The following is a 19,448-nucleotide window of genomic DNA, read 5'->3' as shown; positions in this document are numbered from 1 at the left end:
AAAATGGGTATAATTTTTTCCTTAAATATTTGGGAGAATTCTTGAATAAACTCATCTGGGCCTGATGTTTTCTGTTTTAGAAAGATATTAATTATTGATTCAACTTCTTTAATAGATATAGGCCTATTCAAATTGTCTATATCTTGTGAAAGTTTTGGCAGCTTATGTCTTTCAAGAAATTCACCATTTCATCTAAGTTATCAAATTTGTAGGCATAGAATTGTTTATAGTATTTCTTTATTATCCTTTTAATGTTCATGGAATCAGTAGCGAGGTCCCTTCTTACCCCTTTGATATTAATAATTTGTGCCCTCTTTTTTTCTTAGTTTGACTAGAGGCTTATCAATGTTATTGCTCTTTTCAAAGAATCAGCTTTTGGTTTTCTCCACTGATTTTCTATTTTCAATTTCATTGATTTCTGCCTAATTCTTATTATTTATTTTCTTTTGTTACTTTTGATTTAATTTGCTCTTCTTTTTCTAGTTTCCTGAGGTAGAAATTTAGGTTATTGACTTTAGATCTTTTTCTTTTCTATAAACTTTCTTCTAAACACTGCTTTTGCTGTATTCCACAAATGTTGATAAGTTGTGTTTTCATTTTCATTTAGTTCAAGTAATAATCAAAGTTTTGACTTAAAAATTTTTCTCAATGTTTGTTGCTTTTTATTTACTTTTGCTTTTATTATTTTCTTCATTTAAATTACTCTGGGTTTATTTGGTTTTTCTTTTTAAGGCTCTTATGGTGGAATCTTAGGTCACTGTTTTTTGTGACAGATTGCATTTTCCCAAGATGATCATAACAATCTCTTTCATCCTACGTGCTCTTCTAGAATTTTACCACACTGCATCAAGAGTAAAGTCTAATTTTTCTCTTCTTGACTTGTAGGGGATTGTGAATCACCTGTAACCAATACAATGCAGCAGAAGAGATGCTGTGTGACTTTCCAGTTAGGATATGAAAAGGGATGAAATAACCTTTTCCTTGCTAGCTGTGAGTTTTATTCTTGGAACCTAAGTCTTCATATAAGAAGCTCAGCTACTCTCAGGCCACAATGCTGGGAGGAAGCCAAGCTATGTGGAGAGGCATGAGTAGTGGGCAGTCCTAGCTTTTGAGTCCTCCAAGTCCAGGAGCCAGAGATATGAGTGAATGAGCATTGAGATGAATCTAGTCCCACCCATTGACTTCTCTTCAGACTTTGGGTTGTTTCAGCGGATGCCCCTTCAGTCTCCAGATACTGTAGGAACCCAAAATGTAGCACCCTGTGTGGTGTTTTTTGAGGCCTGCCCACCAGCAAAAAAGACTGTATTGAAAAAAAAAAAAGCTCATGCAAGGCAAGTTCCTTCTTCCACGTGTCAACTCCCTCCTCCAATTTCTGCTTCTTTTGGTGACTCTAGAACCTTTGAGTGGGTTGGTCTGATAGAGGCTCCTCAGCACTTACCAGAAGTGAAACTCAGCATCTATCTTTCAAATCCATGAAATTATATTATCTATATATTAACAGAGCATTAATCTGTTTAATACAAATACTTTGTATTTGTCACAGTTTTAGTAAATTTGTTTAGGATTTTTCTCATTTTAAAATATATTAGGAGTCTCACTTTTGAAAGTCCAGTCTCTTAGCTTCCAGAGTGAGGAGAGCCTGAGCTCAACTTCAGCTGCTCTCTCTGCCTCTGAGTTTACACCGGAGGTTCACATGTTCCATTTTAGATTACAGGCCTGGGAAAACTTAACAGAGTTACCTTTTTCTCAAGGTATAATGTTAGGATATAGCCCAATAAACCTAACAAATAAACAAAGAAGAAATAAGAAAAGTGAAGGCTTCTAGGACTCAAGGAAAAAGAAATTAGAAAATATCCTCTAGCATGAGATTCTTTTGTTTTTTTGGAGATGGAGTCTCGCTCTGTTACCCAGGCTGGAGTGCAGTGGCACAATCTTGGCTTACTGCAGCGTCCACCTCCCAGGGTTCAAGTGATTCTCCTGCTTCAGCCTCTCTGCTTCAGCCTCTCTGGTAGCTGGGATTACAGGCACCCACCACCATGCCCGGCTAATTTTTGTATTTTTAGTAGAAGTGGAGTTTCACCATGTGGCCAGGCTGGTCTTGATCTCCTGACCTCAAGTGATCCACCTGCCTCAGCCTCCCAAAGTGCTGGGATTACAGGCATGAGCCACCATGCCCTGCCATAAGAGATTCTTAAAGCTAGAGATGGGAGGGGCTGGGGCAGTTACGGAAGGCCTCACCTCTGGCCCGTGCTTCTACACCAGGGAATTTGTCTCAGCATTCCCATCCCCTTCTGGGCTGCACTGAGCTTGTTTCAGCAGCACTGAATGCCATCCTCTTCTTTGTAATGTCTAGCTTTTGCTTGGAACATTTTTGCCTGTGGTAGAACATCACATTCAGCTCTTCTCCAGGAGGTAGGGACAGAGATGGCTTTGCAGGAAACAAAAAGTGAGGCTTATCCTCTTAAGTCAATTGGAGCCTCTTATACTTTATTCAAAGTGCAATTCTAGTCTGAACCTGAAATGGTGATAATGGCTTAATGGGCACATAAATAAGTGTTGAAATATGCACAGCTTAAAAGGGACCCACAATAAAAGTGGAGAAGAGGTAATGATGCAGAGAGAGGACCAAAGTTTCTGATTAAAGTCATACCTAATCTGCTATGGAGGTTATCACCAAGAATTTGAGAAACTATTTGCTTACAGGGAGATTGGTAGTGTGGAGTGTAGGGGTGTGTGTTTAGGGGGAAGGGTGGGTGTGGGAAGATGTGTAATAGGAGAATGGGCTAATTAGAGGGATTGGAGGAAAATTGGAATCTTCCCACTCACTCACTTTCTTTTCAACTACTACACCCATTTTTATTTTTAAACTAAAAGCAGAGTCCTAACTTATAGTATAGTGCAAATAGTCAAGATTTGGATTCAAGCAGCCCTACCACTTTCTATCTATGTGACCTCTTTTTTTTCAAATCTGAATAATGTGAAAATGATAAGCAAAGCTGAAGGACTGCTGTGACAACAGCAGATAAGATAAACTGAATGAGATAAACTGTCCAAATGCACCTAATACAGTGCCTGGCAATAGTAGCTGCTGAAGCTGGCTTAGTTTACTCTCCTGTCATCCTTATCTGCTGCTCAGCCAGGCCAGTTTCTTTTACCCCTAATTCAAGTGGTAATTGAATTTGTTGTTATGGTGCTAGCATTTCTGTGTTACATAAAATTACAAACTCGTATAATCTTTAATGCGGACGGATCATAAGGTTCAAGGGTCTTGCCCACCATCTTTCAATTTGTTGTTGAATCAACAAGTATTTATTTAACTCTGTGTGCCAACCGTGCTAAGCATTAGGATAGGGCAGTGAACGATATCGACCCAGTCCTTGTTTGTGGAGCTTATAAACCAGTAGAGAGAAAGAGACTTGAAGCAAAATATTATTACAGATGATCCATGAGAACAGTTCTCCGTGGTAAGAAGGAGAAGAGAAGAGCTCACCAAGTGAGCACAATGGTGAACTTGATATAGACTTGGGTGTTAGGGAGGGGAGCCCCAGAGAAGTGGCTTTGGGTTGAGCCCTGAGGGATGACCAGGACTTAGTTTGGTGAAGAGTGGGAGGAAAGGAGAGAAGACACCTTTGAGGGGCTGAAAGGTGTCAACGTAGCTGGATACGGATGGGGTGAGTGGGAAAGGGTTGAGGGAGTTGTGAAAGTTGGCTGACTAGGAGCTGTTGGGAGGAGAAGCTCAAAAGAAGTTGAAGAGGTGAGGTAAGCACGGGCCAGATCATGCCATAGAGGCATGTCAGGGCATCTGACAGTACAAGACAAAAACAATATACAGAACAGGACTTCCTTTCCTTGGGTCTTCTGGATGGTTCTCTGCTGCCCTCTATGGTAATCCAGGGCTGTAAAATTCTCTGTAGGGTAAGCACACGAATCTCATTGAGGGTCTTAAGCTAACATTTTAAAGGACTCAAAATTAAGAAGTCATTTTTCTCCAAATGGATTAATGAAATGCCAAATAGTGGATCTGAGTGCTATTGGAATGTCGGAGTGCTCTTGCTCCTTTCTAGTTGGCAACAGGCCGGAGTTGAATGTTGACAGCAAATTGTACAGATTTTTATTTTCTTAAAAAAAAAAAAAAACTTAACCTGCTTCTGAGAATGTTCTCAGAGAATGCTTCTTAGAATCTCTATACACAGTGCATGTTAACGGCAGGGAATCCCTCATAGAAACCCAAATAAGCAACTCTGGAATTAAATTAGCCCCCAGCTATCTTAAGCAAATATCCTACAAGGGAAATTGTGTTATCTAACTGGCCAGTTGATTCTTGACTTTTTCAGCTTCAAGAAAGAATTTAAATGGCATCCCTGTGTGTTACTCTCATTTCAAATCCTCTGGAGCAGATAAACATTATCATGAAACTGGCCAAGGATGAAATTTAAATAAGTAGTGATTGGAAAGGATGACAGTAAGAGTTTCCAACCCACAAAAACAGACAAATTAGTTTAATTAACTGCAAAATTTGGAGGACAAAGATATGGGGAAAATTATTTAGGTCGATGTGTAATGCATGCTCAATATTTTTGTAAACAAACGTGTTAGGAAAAAGAAATCCTACCAGTATAATTAATCCTTAAAAATGTACCACCAACGAGCGACTTGGAACAAAGAACATGTTTTTGTCCTTGTAAGTTACTGTCTCTTTAAATGGCAATACAGATGGAAGACCTGTCCTCACCAAAGAGGGTCTTCCTCTGTTGTGCCATCACACTACACTGCCAGGCTGTGATTCAACTATCGGGTTTATTTGTATGGAGATCATGATGGTTTCTCATGTGGTTGAATCATGGTCTGAATAGACAAAATAGAAGCTGACTTCATGTTGGAAGCAGCCATCTTTTACTGATGATTGGAGGGAAAAGAACTTTAAACAGATAGCAGGGCGTACCATGCAGTAGTAGAAAGCCATGACATTGGCCCAATAGTTAGCAAGAGATATCTGCAAAACCATGTGGATAGCTAATTCTACATCTCTCCTCCCTCATCATGAAGCCAGGGTGTGCTTTTTAAAAATTTTACAATCTCCATAGATACAAGTGTTTTTTGGTTACATGGATAAATCGTATAGTGGTGAAATTTGAGATTTCAGTGCACCCATCACTGAAGTAATATACATTTTACCCAACATGTAGTTTTTTTTATTCTTTACCCTTCTCTCAGCTCAACTCCTTCTGAGTTCCCAATATTCATTATACCACTCTGTATGGCTTTGCATACCCAGGTTGTGTTTTATGTAGTTCTGTTATGCATGCACACACATGTGCACATATAGACTCTGATTTGCTCTTCTGTTACTCTGGTTGTGTAGATGAGGACTTAACCTAATGTAATAAGTTATAGATGAGTGTATTTCAAATCTGGAGAACTAGGAAAACATTTTGGCAAGGCCAGGGTGCAATGTAGTTAATAGGGAAGATCTATTGATTTTGTCTGCCCAGCAATCCTTTTCTAACTCCCCTGGCTTTTCTCCCCCCTCTCCTCCCCACTTCTCCTTGCACCACCCTCCTACTAGTTCCTATGGATCAGTTAGAGCTGCCAATCACAATGTACCCTGGTTATGGACCGTAACTCTGGCCTTGGCCAATCATAATACCCTATTTCTCTAAACACAAGGATTAGTTCCATAGTACGTTTTATAATTTAAACAGAGCCCATCAGAATTCATTCCTGGGAGTGGTATACAGACATTGGGAGAGAGAGTATCTTTCTGCTGGAGAAGACAAGCTAGGAGGAAGTGACTCTAGGGCTGCTGCTTCCATCTTTTTCAGTCTGCAGGTGCCAAACTGAGAAGAGTGAGACATATAATTTCGGCATAGTTGAACCCCAAATTTCAGGTTCGGAGGTTCAGGTTCTTACAGTTATTTCTTCTCCTCCCATCCCCTCCCCCTTCCCCTCCCCTCCCCTCTCTCTTCCCTTCCCTTCCCTTTCTTCCTTCCCTCCCTCCCTCCTTTCCTTCCTTTCCTCCTTCCTTCCTTCCTTCCTTCCTTCCTTCCTTCCTTCCTTCCTTCCTTCCTTCCTTCCTTCCTTCCTTCCTTCCTTCCTTCTTTCCATTCAACAACTATTATTAAGGATTTGTGATGTTTCAGACAATTTTTCAAGGATGCAGGAAATTATGGTGAACAAGATTGACAAGATCCTAGTTCTCTTGATCCTTATACAGAGGAAATTGACAACATATTAGTAAAAAAATAAATAATTACAATAACTGCAAATAGGGATGAGTACTATGAGGAAAATAAAATGAAGGGTGATGTAATAAAGTCTGGCTCATGGTTGAGAGGATAGATAATTTAACTGGAGTGTTCGGAGAAAGCTTCTGTGAGGAGGTGATCATTGAGCTGATGCCAGAAGGACAAGAAAGAACTAAGCATGCAGCAATCTGGAAGGCAAGAAGATCAGCAGAAGGCATAGCCAGAACAACAGTCTCACAAGGAAAAGCTTAGGGTGTTAAGAGCAGAAAAGGTAAATGACAGCAGAAAAAAGGGAAGTAGGAAGGAGAATGTGGAGTAAGATGAGTTTGGAGACTGTGTAAAACTTATAGTCCCTGGCCAGGGATGAAATTTTATTCAAGTGACTGTAGGAAGACTTTTAAAAGAAGAAGATGCCATGATCAAATTTGAATTTGAAAAGGATTACTTTGTCTACTATATGAAAATAATTACAGGGAGGAAAAAGTGAAAGCCAGAAAGCCAAGTCAGTGTTTTGCTCTTATATTAATTAGGATGATTGTCATTATAACAAAGTTAATCAGACTAGGATTGTATTATTATTAATACGCAAACAGTTCTAGAATGACTCTCCAGCCTCGTAAATATCATTCAGGACCCACGCTGTTTCTATCCTTTAGTGTGTTATGCTCAGCGTGTTAACTTGGCTTTTAGGCCTCTACGTTCTTGTTTACAAGATGGCTGCCTCGGATGGTTCTAGTCTTCTCAGGTAGGTACACAATATCTAGATGATGAAGGAACTGTCCTCTAGTGATCCTCTTTTTCCTGGCAGTGACAACCCTCCCCAAAGTCTCTTCCCAACCCAGAGATCAGGAAAGGGTCATGTGACAAAGGGGCATAGAATCACTGTGTTTGTATTAGACCCATCGTGGTTCATTCCTTTCCAGGAACACATGGAAGGATGAACATTAAACAAAATAAGGATTTATCAGCAAGGAGGAAGGGATGCAACTGATAGTGTCTGCCATGATTGATTTGATTACTCTGAATAATCCAGATAACTTAAAAAATACTTAAAAAAATTCCTAGCATCCCCAATCTTTTTCCATGTTAATCTCTGATAAGCAGGAGAGACCTCGTGCCATGATGCGATTCTAAATAACTTTTTCACTGTTTATTGACCTTTGAGAACTATAATCCATAGTACACCTCTCTGAATTGTTATTTAACAACTCTTCTTGACCAAGGAGCCTTGTTTTTGTTATCTCTGAGTTGCGTGGGGCCAAAGAAGGTGACTGGCTAGTTTAGGTAACATTGTGACTGTTTGTGGGTTGGTGCTTCTGCCGCTACTTTGAGATTGTTTCAGATCATCACTCTCCTGGTCCATTCCCTCATTCTCTTTGTCTCTTTCACATCACCTTCAGTGTGGCTGCTGATCCTCCTTCGCTGCATTGTTTATCCTCTATTTAGCTGCAAGAGAGTTATTTCTTAAGGATCCCCCATACAGCAGTTCTGGTTTCCCTTCCAAAGCAGGACTGCTACTTCTGTCCTAAGGGCTATCTCATTGTCCTTCATAACAGAGCCAGCATAGTCATTTCTTACTGAAGTTAGTCTGACTTTGATTTCTGTCACTTGTTACTAATGTTCTGACCTAAATATATTTGCCTGTATAGATTGCATTCTAGATGGGGATAGAAAGATAAGTATAGATAAGCAAGGCTTAAAAAGGAAGATTGCTGTGTCCTAGTTAATCAGCTGAGTCAGGGACAGTGCTGGGCAGAATTTTTTTGGTTGTCAGTTTTGTGGTCTTTCCACTTTCTTGAAGCCATTTTTGTGAAATTTTCTTCTCCAGCCAGCCTCAGTCTTTATTTAAAATTACTCAAGTCAGTGTCACCAGGCTCTCCCTAGGGAAACAGGCAATGGCAAAGTCCACTCTTGCACAAAACTCCTGCAACTCTAGAGTCATGCTGTGCTGAGTCTCCAAACCAGAAATCCTCTTTAACTGGACACTGTGTCTGACTTGATGCAAAGTCAGGTAAATAGCTACTCAATTGGAGAGATTGAAGAAGTTACGAGACCTTCTTGCTTTGCATCTCTCCACAAGCAGCTGAAGTTACAATATCCCTAAAGGAAACAGAAATCCACCTGTCATCTGTAGAGGAGGGAGAAAGGATGCCCAGTAACTCATTATCATGTTAGCTTGAATTTGTTTATCACATTAGCTGATAAATGTATCACTCAAAGTGGCCAGTAAATGGGCCACAGACTCTGTGCATTTTTATAAGGATGATGTTTGAATAAAGCAGAGTCTGGGACAAGACCACAGACTCTTGGGGTTAGAAGGAGTCCTCAAGTTTGTCTCATTTTCTGTTGAGACTTTGTAATCCAGGGATGCATAATCTGAGGTATAGGCTTTAGAGGGTTCACAAACACCCTAGAATAACATGGAAACTTCATGTGTCTGAAAAATTTTTGTTAAAGTGGGTTTGCTATGGCTTGAATGTGTCTCCCAAAGTCCACGTGTTAGAAACTTAAGCCCCAGTGTAACAGTGTTGGGAAGTGGAGTCTAATAAGAGGTGATTAGATAATGAGGGATTAATGTCACTATTGAGGTAGTGGGTTAATTATCAAGAGAGTGGCTTTGTTATAAAAGTGAGTTCCAGCCTTTCTGGCTCTGTCTTGTGGGTGCTCTTTTGCCGTGTGAGGCCTTCCACCATGTTATGACTCAGCAAGAAGGTCTTCACCAGATGCAGCCCCTTGACCTTGGACTTCCCAAACTTCAGAATTGTAAACAAATACATTTCTTTTATTTCTGAGTTACCCAGTCTGTGGCATTCAGTTATAGCAATACAAAATAGACTAAGCCAGAGTTAATGGGTTTCATTAGATTTTCAAAATGCTTCTGTAAATAAAAAGAGTTAATGTCACTGAGGCCCAACCTCAACCCCTGCATTGTGTGAATTCTTACACATCAGAGCCCAGTGCAGGAAAATTCCAGTAGCAGAGAACTCCTCCCTTCCTCTCTCCTTCCCTCCCTGTCACTTCCTTCACTCCCTCTCCCCTTCCCTTTTGGATAGCAGCCAGCCTAGTGCCAGCTTCTCAAATTGGAGTATGCAGGCCCCTAAGAAAATGTGAAGGGAGATGGGAGGCTTCAGGATAAACATGGACCATTTTCCCAGAAGGATACTTTTGCTTGAAGATTTTGATGAAAACTTTATTCTAGTATTTAAGAAAAAAACTAATCTAAGATAATAGAGCAAGTATGTAAAACTGACATGAATTTGAGAGCCAAAACTCGGCAACTCCTTTGGGCTCTGTCTGTTCACCTTGATGTATCATTTCACTCTCGCTATGGGACATTTAGGGAGACTTCAGTAGAAAATTTGCAGAGGCACTGGCATATTTAAAAAGGCACAGTTTCAGGCTGGGTGTGGTGGTTCATGCCTGTATTCCCAGCATTTTGCAAGGCCAAGGTGGGAGGATCATTTGAGCCCAGGAGTTCAAGATCAGCCTGAGTACCATAGTGAGACTCTATCTCTATAAAATAATGCAAATATTAGCCAGGTGTGGTGATGCATGCATGACTACAGAGGAGGGTGAGGTGGGAGCCTCACTTGAGCCTAGGAGGTCTAAGCTGCTGTGAGCCGTGATTATACCACTGCATTCCAGCCTGATTGACAGAGCAAGACTCTGTCTCAAAAAAAAAAAAAGTACAGTCTGTAGAGTAGAACCTAGCTCTACCTCCTGTTAGCTCTGTGTCCTTGAGAAAATAGTTTTAGCTTCTGAGAGCCATCCTTTCCTCATCTATTAAATAAGGATAATAAAACCTTCCTTACATAAGAGTTGTAAGTTTCAAGGAAATGAGGACTGAAGGGCCCTTGGCTCACAGTAGGCCTGTTCCAAATGGCACTTTCCCCTCTATTTACATGATGAGCTGTAACCTGCCTCCAGGAAACTCTCTCACTGGTCTTAGTTTTGTCTTCTGGGGTCTTGGGAGTAAGTATATCCAATTCCTCCCCTTGCAACCCAATCCTTCAGTCATATTTTTTAAATGTGCTAAAATATGCATAACATAAAATTTACTGTTTTAACCATTTTAAGGTATACAATTCAGAGACATGTAGACATTCACAATGTTGTACAACCATCACCACTATCTAGTTTTAGAACCTTTCCATCACAAACAGAATACCAGTGCCCAAACAGAAGCCCCAAACCCATGAAACCATCACTCTCCATTCCCCCTGCCCCAGCCCGTGACAACCAATAATCTGCTTTCTGTCTCTATGGATCTGCCTTTTTTGGCTGTTTCATTTAAACAGAATCATAGAATTCATGGCTTTTAGTGTCTAGTTTCTGCTTTCCTCAAGACCACGAAGAGCTCAGGCCAGAGGAAGGCAGTGTGCATTGAGAGAGGCAAAGACAAGTATATTTCACCTCACAATGTAGCCCCAGCATCCTACCCCTGCTCCTACACCTGGTAGTCAAAGTCCAGCCATGTTGCAGCGGGCCACAGGGCCTGGCACCAGCATCTGCATCATTCATCTGAATGACGAGTCTGAGGCCAGGGGCACTGCTCGATCCAAGGTCGGCTTGGGCAGCAGGTGCCTGGGAAGCGATCGTTCAGGCTGGCAGAGTCCAGCTGGATGCTGTGCGCTGTTTATCCTTGTATGGCACAACAGAGCCTCGTTACAGGAGCAGCACTTGGGCACACATTCACAGGAAAGACAAACCAGCCTGGCCTGGCCGTGGCCTTTGGAAAGACAGAGTCTGCTAATGTGTGCAGCCAGTGAGCTGCATGGGTAATTAAATCACTCCCAAGGAAAACCTTGTTTCAGCACTAAAGGTCATGGTTATGATTTGTCTGTGATTCTTTGTCAATACGTTTTTCTAACCAAGTACCACATAAAGAGTCCATTATATGGGCTTTGGTGCTGCTTGCATGCCCAGGGATGGGAACGGAAAAATTTGTAGGCTGGCCCCGTTAAACGCACCATTTAACGCGGTACAATCGCTCTCCAGCCTCAAGTCTGCCTTTTGTTTTCTCAAGACCTAATTCACATGGGGGTGGGGGGGTGGGAAATTAGTGTAACTAGAAGTTTAGGGTCTCATAAAAGGCTTTAACTAGTTTCACAAAGATATTCACAGATGGCTGCACAGTAAACATTGTGAAGGACTAGAGCTGGGTGAGAAGTTGGAAGAATGGAGCACTAAATTGTGCTTGTGTTCTGCTCTCACGGTTCTGAGTTGGTTACAGTAAATCACTGGGATAGGCACGGGGATTTCTGCTTTCCCCTGGGCCCTTTCCTGTCCTTTCTCACAGAGAGGACCTGGAGAAACCGCTGCATCAAACACCAGCTCAGGGCTTGAGAGTTGCAGGCACTTTCACAACCTCCTTTAGGAAGCCAGGTGTTGAGTGATGGCTCAAGCAATTGGGCCCCAACTGTGGCAGCAGGAATGCTCCAGAATCACAGGTAGCATTGACCATGGTTATCAAAACCCCACAGAAACCAAAGAGAGTTCCTGGTGGCTCAAGGAACAGCCAAAGTAGAGAAGAGCCTCCCTCAAGTTGATGGAAACTCTAACTCAGACTCCATCTCCTCCAGGAAGCCTTAAATAATCTAGAAGCTTTATTTTTCTCTCAAGTAATGTTAAACCAGGGCAGTTTCATGAGAGTGTCAGAGACTGAGGCCCCTTTCATCCTTTCGTTCTACTTTTTAGTGCATGTTTTTTGTTTTAGCTGGGACTAGGTTTGTTGCATTTAATGTACAAAATGAAAAAAAAAAAACTTTTAATTTATCTGTTATGTGAAAGAAAGAGGCAGTCAGTCCAGTTTGGTGAGTCCTTGATGTCATCAGGGACCAGATTCCTTCTAGATTATTACTCTGCTGTGCCTGGAGCTCTTATTCTCAGGTCTTGCATGGCCATCCCCTCCATTAGATCTGAGTTCCAGGCAACACACAATGAAGGAAGGAGAAGAGGACATTCCAACTTTGTTAAGGAGACTTCTCAGAAGCCTCACATTCATTGGCAGAACTTAGTTCCATGGTTACACTTTACTGAGAGAGACGCTGGAAAAAGCCTTGTAGCTGGACACATTGTTGGATCCAACAATATGTGTTCTTTGCTGAGGAAGACAGTGAGAATGGATTTGGGTAGGCAACTAGCAGTTTCTATTTCAACCCTTGCAGTCTGTCCCACTAGCTTGCCAAACCTTTTTAGATATGTCTGAATCATTAGGAGTGAGCAGTAGAAGGTTTTGGCTCAAAATATGATGCTAGCTATATGTATAACATACAGATCATAATGCCTGGCTCAAAGAAAATACACAAAAAATGTAGGTTTTCTTCTCCTTTTTACAGTACCTGGACCAGAGGTTAATCTTCAATGCCTCACTTTCTGGTTGATTGATTCCCCTTATTGTAAGCAAGCTATTAAGATAACACTTCTTCCCTGAAATACTTCCTGTGTTAGAATAGTTCTGTGTGTGTGCTGCAGACCCATGAAAAGGAGGGGAATCCAGAATAGCGCTCATTGCAAACGTGTCAGGGGCCAGAGCTGGTACTGAGATTAGGAAAAATAAAACCAAAGAGTTTGGAGACCAGGGAGATAAGGAAGAAGGCGACCAACGGTTGAGATAAAACTACGACAAAGTGGTAATTTCATTGATTTGTCCTGAAATGTGTGTAGAAGAATGAGCCCATGATTTGGAGCCAGGATACAAGATTCAAATCTTGTTCCATCATAAAGTTGACCTTTGGCTTCAATTTTCTCATTTATGAAGTGAAGAGGTTAGACTTTCTGGCAACCAGCTCATGAGGCTGGCTCTCTTGGGTCAGGGATGTGGGGGCGTTTCAGGATGATCCCATATGGTTTGTCTGGCCGGGCTCACTGGCAGGTTAGGAATCCACTGAGAGGATGAGTCTGAAGGAAAATTCTGGGTGGAATCTAGGAAATGGGGCATAAAAGCTGAGAACCAGCAAGGCAGGACAAATAGAATATGGAGCTGGAGAAGGTCAGCCTCAGAGGAAATGGGAGAAATAAATTTGGAAATTGAGGTTGCCAGAAATCACAGTACTCAGGGGTCAAATGAGTTGTAAAAACGAGTTCAAGGCAGGTGATCCAACTTCCCAACATCTGTCTTGCATCTGAACTTCTTGGACCTGGGAGACATTCTGGAAGTGGGAAGCTCTCAGGATAGGGCTACATGTTGTTCGGGTCTCCTGTGGCTCTAAAACTGCTGTGATTCTAAGTTGAATGAAAAGGAGATACAATTCTGTGAGAACAAGCTATTTCCTGGGAGCTGGTGCCTCTTCACTCTCTAGTGCTATCTGCTGTTGGGTTGGGCCATAAGCTTCCCTGACTCCAGAATAGGAATGGGCAGTACTAATTTTAAGATATTCAAAGAAAAACAAGGTCTTGGTCAGGTTGAGATGAATGGGTTGGTTCATACCAAAAGATTGTGGAGAGCAGTTGTGCTCCATTAGCTTTTAGGAGGATAAACCGTGTGTTGTGTTTCTCTGCTTTGGGGAAAGAAAAGGTGGAGGTGAAGAGGTGGGAATGAGCAAAGACAAAGAAACTTACAGAACAATTTAAGTATTAGATTTTAAAATTCTAGGTAGGCAAATCTTCTTCACTGGGAAAGACAGATGATTATATTTCCTGAGGTTAGTGAGAGTTTTTCAGATACTCTCAAATAAGCAAACAGAGTCAGGTGTGTGCTTCCAAATAGTGTTTTTTCAACTTTCCTTAGGCTAGGATTTCAAAATGCTGCTCCAAATGCAGAAATCACTGGGCTCTTTATCCAAATTCTCAGGAACTCTTCTGCACAGAATCCCTCCTAATTTCTGACGCTCTGGTGTTTGGTTTGTTGGATGGCATGTGCAATAGAGAGGCAGAAGCAGGAGGATAAAACCAACGACTGTATTTCTCCCGCAAGAAGCAAGAGCAAGCCTCTCATGTTATGGGCATTTATTCTATCATGGGAGAAGATGAGAAGACAGGGCTTTTGAAGCAAACCCGGTCCAACACCCTGCTGAACTGACCTGCGCCCAGCTTGGCCTGAGGGGATTTCTTGATGTGATGAGAGAAAAACTGAGGGGAGTGTGTTTCAGAAAAAAATGAAAGGGCATTTCTGTTTGCTTCTCTCTTGTATGTCTTGTGACGCTATCAAAAAATAGAATCAGGATGTGCTTTGGCAGTTAGACATTTATATTTCCAGCTGGACTCAAATAATTTTTAGAATCTATTTACAACAAGTATAGAGTCACTTTTTTTTTCACGTTTGGAGAAAACTACCTTGTTGGCATGGTAAATAGCAAATGAGTCAAAGAACTCTTAGAAATAATATTTTGAATGTTTAGAATAACATTTCGAAGGTTAACTCATTAACACTAATGATTTGTTATATTAATTTCACCCAAACTATAGATTAAGATACTCAGGGAAGAAATATGTTAATTTTCTATAATCTGCAAGATTTTCAAAAGTAATTTGAGAAAAATATAGCAATCTACAATTCTGGCAATATTTTCTTTAATGAAGAAAAGCCAGTGAGCAGGTCGAGGAATACCTTTTATGACACATTTTCAGATATTACAGTGTATGTTGATTATTTCCTTTAAGGTTGCAAGGAAGATACATGAATAAGTAAATGAATAAAAAGTGATCTCTTTTCAAGAAGGCAAGATATATACAGAAAAAATATAACACATGGCTGACTACAATAAATGCCAAACAAGAAGGCTCAGAACTTCTGAACAGAAGTTGTTAAGAGCTTCACCATCTATCTGCCTGATAACCCAGGAATGGAATTTTGGGGTCATGATTAACTTCCCCCTTTCCCTTGGACCATGATACATGTTCCCAACTCTTGGCCTTTATTTGTGCTGATTCCTTCCCTGGAATCCCCTCTGCTCATCCTTCATACCCCTTAAGACTCAGGTCAAATGACAACTCCTGCACGAAGACTTCCCTGATGTCCTCTGTACCAAGTAACTTCTGAGGCTTAAATCTGCTTGCAAAAATCTAGAGATCTAGAGGAGACCACATAGAAACTATCTTTTGTCTAAGCTGAAGAAAGAAACCAGAGAGGTTTTACTTTTCCCCTGTAGGATCCACAGTTGAGCGGGCTCTGCTAACCCTCCACCATAGGCATTTTTAGGGGCAGTTTATATGTTGCTTCATGGCTTGGCTGCTTGGCAGGAAGAATAAGAAGTGATGGTTGTGCCTCTTCTCAGAAGAGTTCTGCACCTCTGAACCACATTGCAAGGAAGCGGGGTGAGGGGAGAAGGAGAGAGAGAGAGAGAGAGAGAGACTGAGGTGGGGCCTCTCCTGGGTGGGAACAGGCCCAGAACCATAGTATATCTTTAGCTTCATGACAGCAGCCAATGTGGTGGTGTGATATATACTTGGATATATCAACCGCTGTGTTTTTTATTCAGCTAGTTCTTGTGAATTTTTGGCCTTTTTTCATTCAGTCAGTGACTGCCCTTGGTTTAGGGGTGCAACAGATAGGAATCTCAAAGAACTAGAAGAGTACATGGTGTTTTGAAACTCATGACAGAAGTAAGAGTTGTGAGAGGTGGAGGTAGGGGAAATTTTAGTGCCATAGGAACCTGGGCTTTGTATGTGCCAGAAACAAGAGGCTGTGGAGAGTGAGCTGGCTTTAACCACCGTCTAGCCCAGAGAGAGACTCCTGGGCAGGAGGCAGCAGAGTTGTAAGAAAAGCTGGGCAGTTGGATGCGGGGCCATGGCTGGGGCCTCATGGCTCAGTGGGGGCCCTCGGGGAGAGTAGGTGTGTGTCTTGCTTCTCAGGTGAAGCCCAGGAAGGTGCTTTGCTTCTCAGGTCTCTCGGCTCATCCAGTTTGGCATATGGCATGTCTCGCAGCAAAGAGAACCTGAGATGGCCCCGTTGACTTTCCCATAGTCCTAGGGTAGCATGGGACAACATCCAGACGCCCCCGTACCACCTGAGAGAAGGCCTGTCACCTATCTGAGAGAGGACCAATGGACCAGACGAGGACTCGGATGCAGTGGCCACATAGGGAGCTTGACACCTCCGGGATAGATGCAAAAAGACACAGGCTACTGGCACCATTGGCAAGACACATCCATCTGGGGGATGCCTCTGTGGAGAGGCAGCACTGAGGGAGGACGAGAAGCCTTCTCCTCACCAGAGGAGCACGACATGGCTCAGTGGGGCAAAAGCTCTAGACAAAGGCATAGACAGAAGATTCTGGGTTGCTCGAGTTTTTATTCTAAATGGTCCAACATGGAGCTTCTATTACCCAGTGAAAAGGGGGCTTGAGATAGAAATGATATAAAAATAGAGTGCATCCTGGGTCGGCGTAGCTATGGCGTCTCGTGTCCTTTCAGCCTATGTCCGCCGCCTGCCTGCGGCCTTTGCGCCGCTGCCCCGGGTCCCGATGCTGGCCGTGGCCCGGCCTCTCAGCACCGGTCTGTGCTCCGCGGGGACCCAGACGAGGCTCGGGCCTTTGCAGCCGGCCTTAAGGCTGGCGCACGTTCCTGGTAGAGTTACACAGTTGTGCCGCCAGGATAGCGACATGCCCCCTTTGACGTTAGAGGGCATCCAGGACTGTGTTCTTTACGTATTGAAACTCTATGACAAGATTGACCCAGAGAAGCTTTCAGTAGATTCTCATTTTATGAAAGACCTGGGCTTAGACGGTTTGGACCAAGTGGAGATTATCATGGCCATGGAAGAGGAATTTGGATTTGAAATTCCTGATATAGATGCTGAAAAGTTAATGTGTCCACAAGAAATTGTAGATTACATTGCAGATAAGAAGGATGTATATGAATAAAGTATCAGACCCTTTGGCTTTGGGGAGAGAGGACTCAGATGATAGTGGCGAATGTCTGGCAGTGAGGACGCATTTTCGCATTGTTGCTGACTCTGACAGAGTGATTCTGATGGACTTGTATTTAAATTGTATAAGTGTTTTACCCTTTGAAAATAAATCTATAAAACAAACAAACAAAGAAATGATATAAAAATAAAGGCGCTTTATTTATTTATTTTATTAGCACTTCACTTAAAATTCTTTTCCCGTCCCCCACCCCAGATTTTATTTTAGATTCCGGGGGTACATGTGTAGGTTTGTTACCTGGATATATTGCATGATACTGAGGTTTTGGGTACAAATGATCCTGTCACACAGGTATGAGCATATTGCCTGGTAGTTTTTCAACCCTCGTCCTCCTTCCTTACTCTCCCTGTTGTAGTCCCCAGTTTCCATTATTGCCCTTTTTATGTCTATTAGTTTCTGATGTTTAGCTCCCACTTAAAAGAGAGACCATGTGGTATTTGGTTTTCTGTTCCTGCATTAATTTGTTTAGGATAATGGCCTTTAGTTGCATCCATGTTGCTGCAAAGGACAGGATTTCATTCTTTTTTACGGCTGCATAGTATCTCATGGTGTATGTGTACCATATTTTCTTTATCTAATCTGCCATTGAGGGGCACCTAGGTTGATTCCATGTCTTTGTTATTGTGAATAGTGCTGCAATACAAGTGCATGTGTCTTTTTGGTAGAACAATTTGTTTTCTTTTGGGTACATAGCCAGTAATGGGATTGCTGGGTTGAATGGTAGCTCTGTTTTAAGTTCTTTGAGAAATCTCCAAATTGCTTTCCACAGTGGCTGAACTAATTTACATTCTCACCAACAGTGTATAAGCATTTGTTCTCTTTTCTCTAGCTTCTCTTGTTTTTTGACTTTTTAATAATGGCCATTCTGAGTGATGTGAGATGGTATCTCGTTGTGGCTTTGATTTGCATTTTAAAGATACATTTATTTCCTCACCTCAGCTTGTGGCCTAAGGAATTCATAACTGCTACACAGGTATTGTAAGATCTATCTATCTATCTATCTATCTATCTATCTATCTATCTATCTATCTATCTATCATCTATCTATTTATCTATCTATCATCTATCTATCATCTATCTATCTATCTATCTATCTATCTATCTATCTATCTATCTATCTATCTATCTATCTATCTTGCCTTGACTGTTATCTTACCTCCTAACTTATTAGCAAAGAGCCCCACCTATTAATGTAACTGTTAATAAAATGTTCTTAAGCCTGATCAACCTTGTTAATTGTCTTTGAATAAGAACTGGACTTGGGGGGTGGGGCCTCCAGTAGAGGCCAGCACACACCGCAAAGCAGCAAGCTCTGCTGTCCAATTCAACATTAGCCACTTCCCTAGTGTTCCTACAAGCCACTGAGCAAAAAAGAACGTCATACAGAGTCCTAGCCAGAACTAGCCCCCTACTCTGTGTTTGCACTAACTCTTTTGATGTGGGTGTGGGGGGACTTTGCTTTTAGAGAGCTCTGGTGAAAGATTCCTCTGATCAGAGTGAATGCTTCATTGCTGAGAACTGTTTTTTTCTTCTAGTCGTAGATTAAGAACTGTTTTATTCTTCTGGTGGTAGAATAAGTTGTTCTTCTCTTTCAGAGAAGCTGATGACTTCGAAGTCACTTGGCATAGTATCCGGTTTCCTCTGTGATCTATGGGATGGCTGAGTCCACAGTGTGAGTCCAGCAGCAGTGCCTTTTGCACTGAATTCCTGATTGATTCTATTGAACTCCTATCAGTTACCAGGAGCAGTTCCTGGATTGGGGAACAGCTGGAAAGGTGCTTTATCTTTGCCTATTTCCAGGACACGTGAGCACTTTAAAAGCCATCCTTTCAGCACTTGAGGACCTAATCAGCAATCTCAATTTTGCTTTTTTGATATGGTCTCTGAGTCTTAGATGTTAAACACAGTGAAAGCTTGGAAATGTTCTTCTGCTGTAGTCAGCAGTCAGCCGCCCTTCTGTGGCAGAGACCGGCCTGACACCCTCCTCAATAGTCACCTGATGTTAAAACCAGATGAAGATCCCTCGGGAGAGCCCCACTGAGTTTAAGTCCTTAGCATGGCACCGGGGGTTTTTTAGTCTAACTTTTCCTTGATGTCAGCTTCCACCTTGCATCCTGTTACAGCCCATACTCTAGCTATGGAAAATGATTGTCAATCACTCAGCACACTAGATTGTTCCACAGCTTTGTGCCTTCGTTTGGTGAATACCTGCTCCTATTTCAACACTCGCCCCTTCCCTGAGTTTTCTGAGCTTCTGGGAAACCCCCATTCTATATCCCCCATGCCTCCACCCGCACCTTGTTTTATGTCCTCTTTAGCATTTTATTGGGGGAGG

At 42.0% G+C, this 19,448-nt stretch overlaps 1 pseudogene; it reads left to right on the top strand.

Annotated features, from left to right (window-relative positions):
* The first annotated feature begins 16,557 nt into the window (after positions 1-16,557).
* On the top strand, positions 16,558-17,229 carry LOC715222 (acyl carrier protein, mitochondrial; annotated as a pseudogene).
* The last annotated feature ends 2,219 nt before the right edge of the window (positions 17,230-19,448 follow it).

Source organism: Macaca mulatta, chromosome 15, assembly GCF_049350105.2.
Source record: "Macaca mulatta isolate MMU2019108-1 chromosome 15, T2T-MMU8v2.0, whole genome shotgun sequence".
NCBI lineage: Eukaryota > Metazoa > Chordata > Mammalia > Primates > Cercopithecidae > Macaca > Macaca mulatta.
This window is presented reverse-complemented; position numbering and strand designations above follow the sequence as displayed.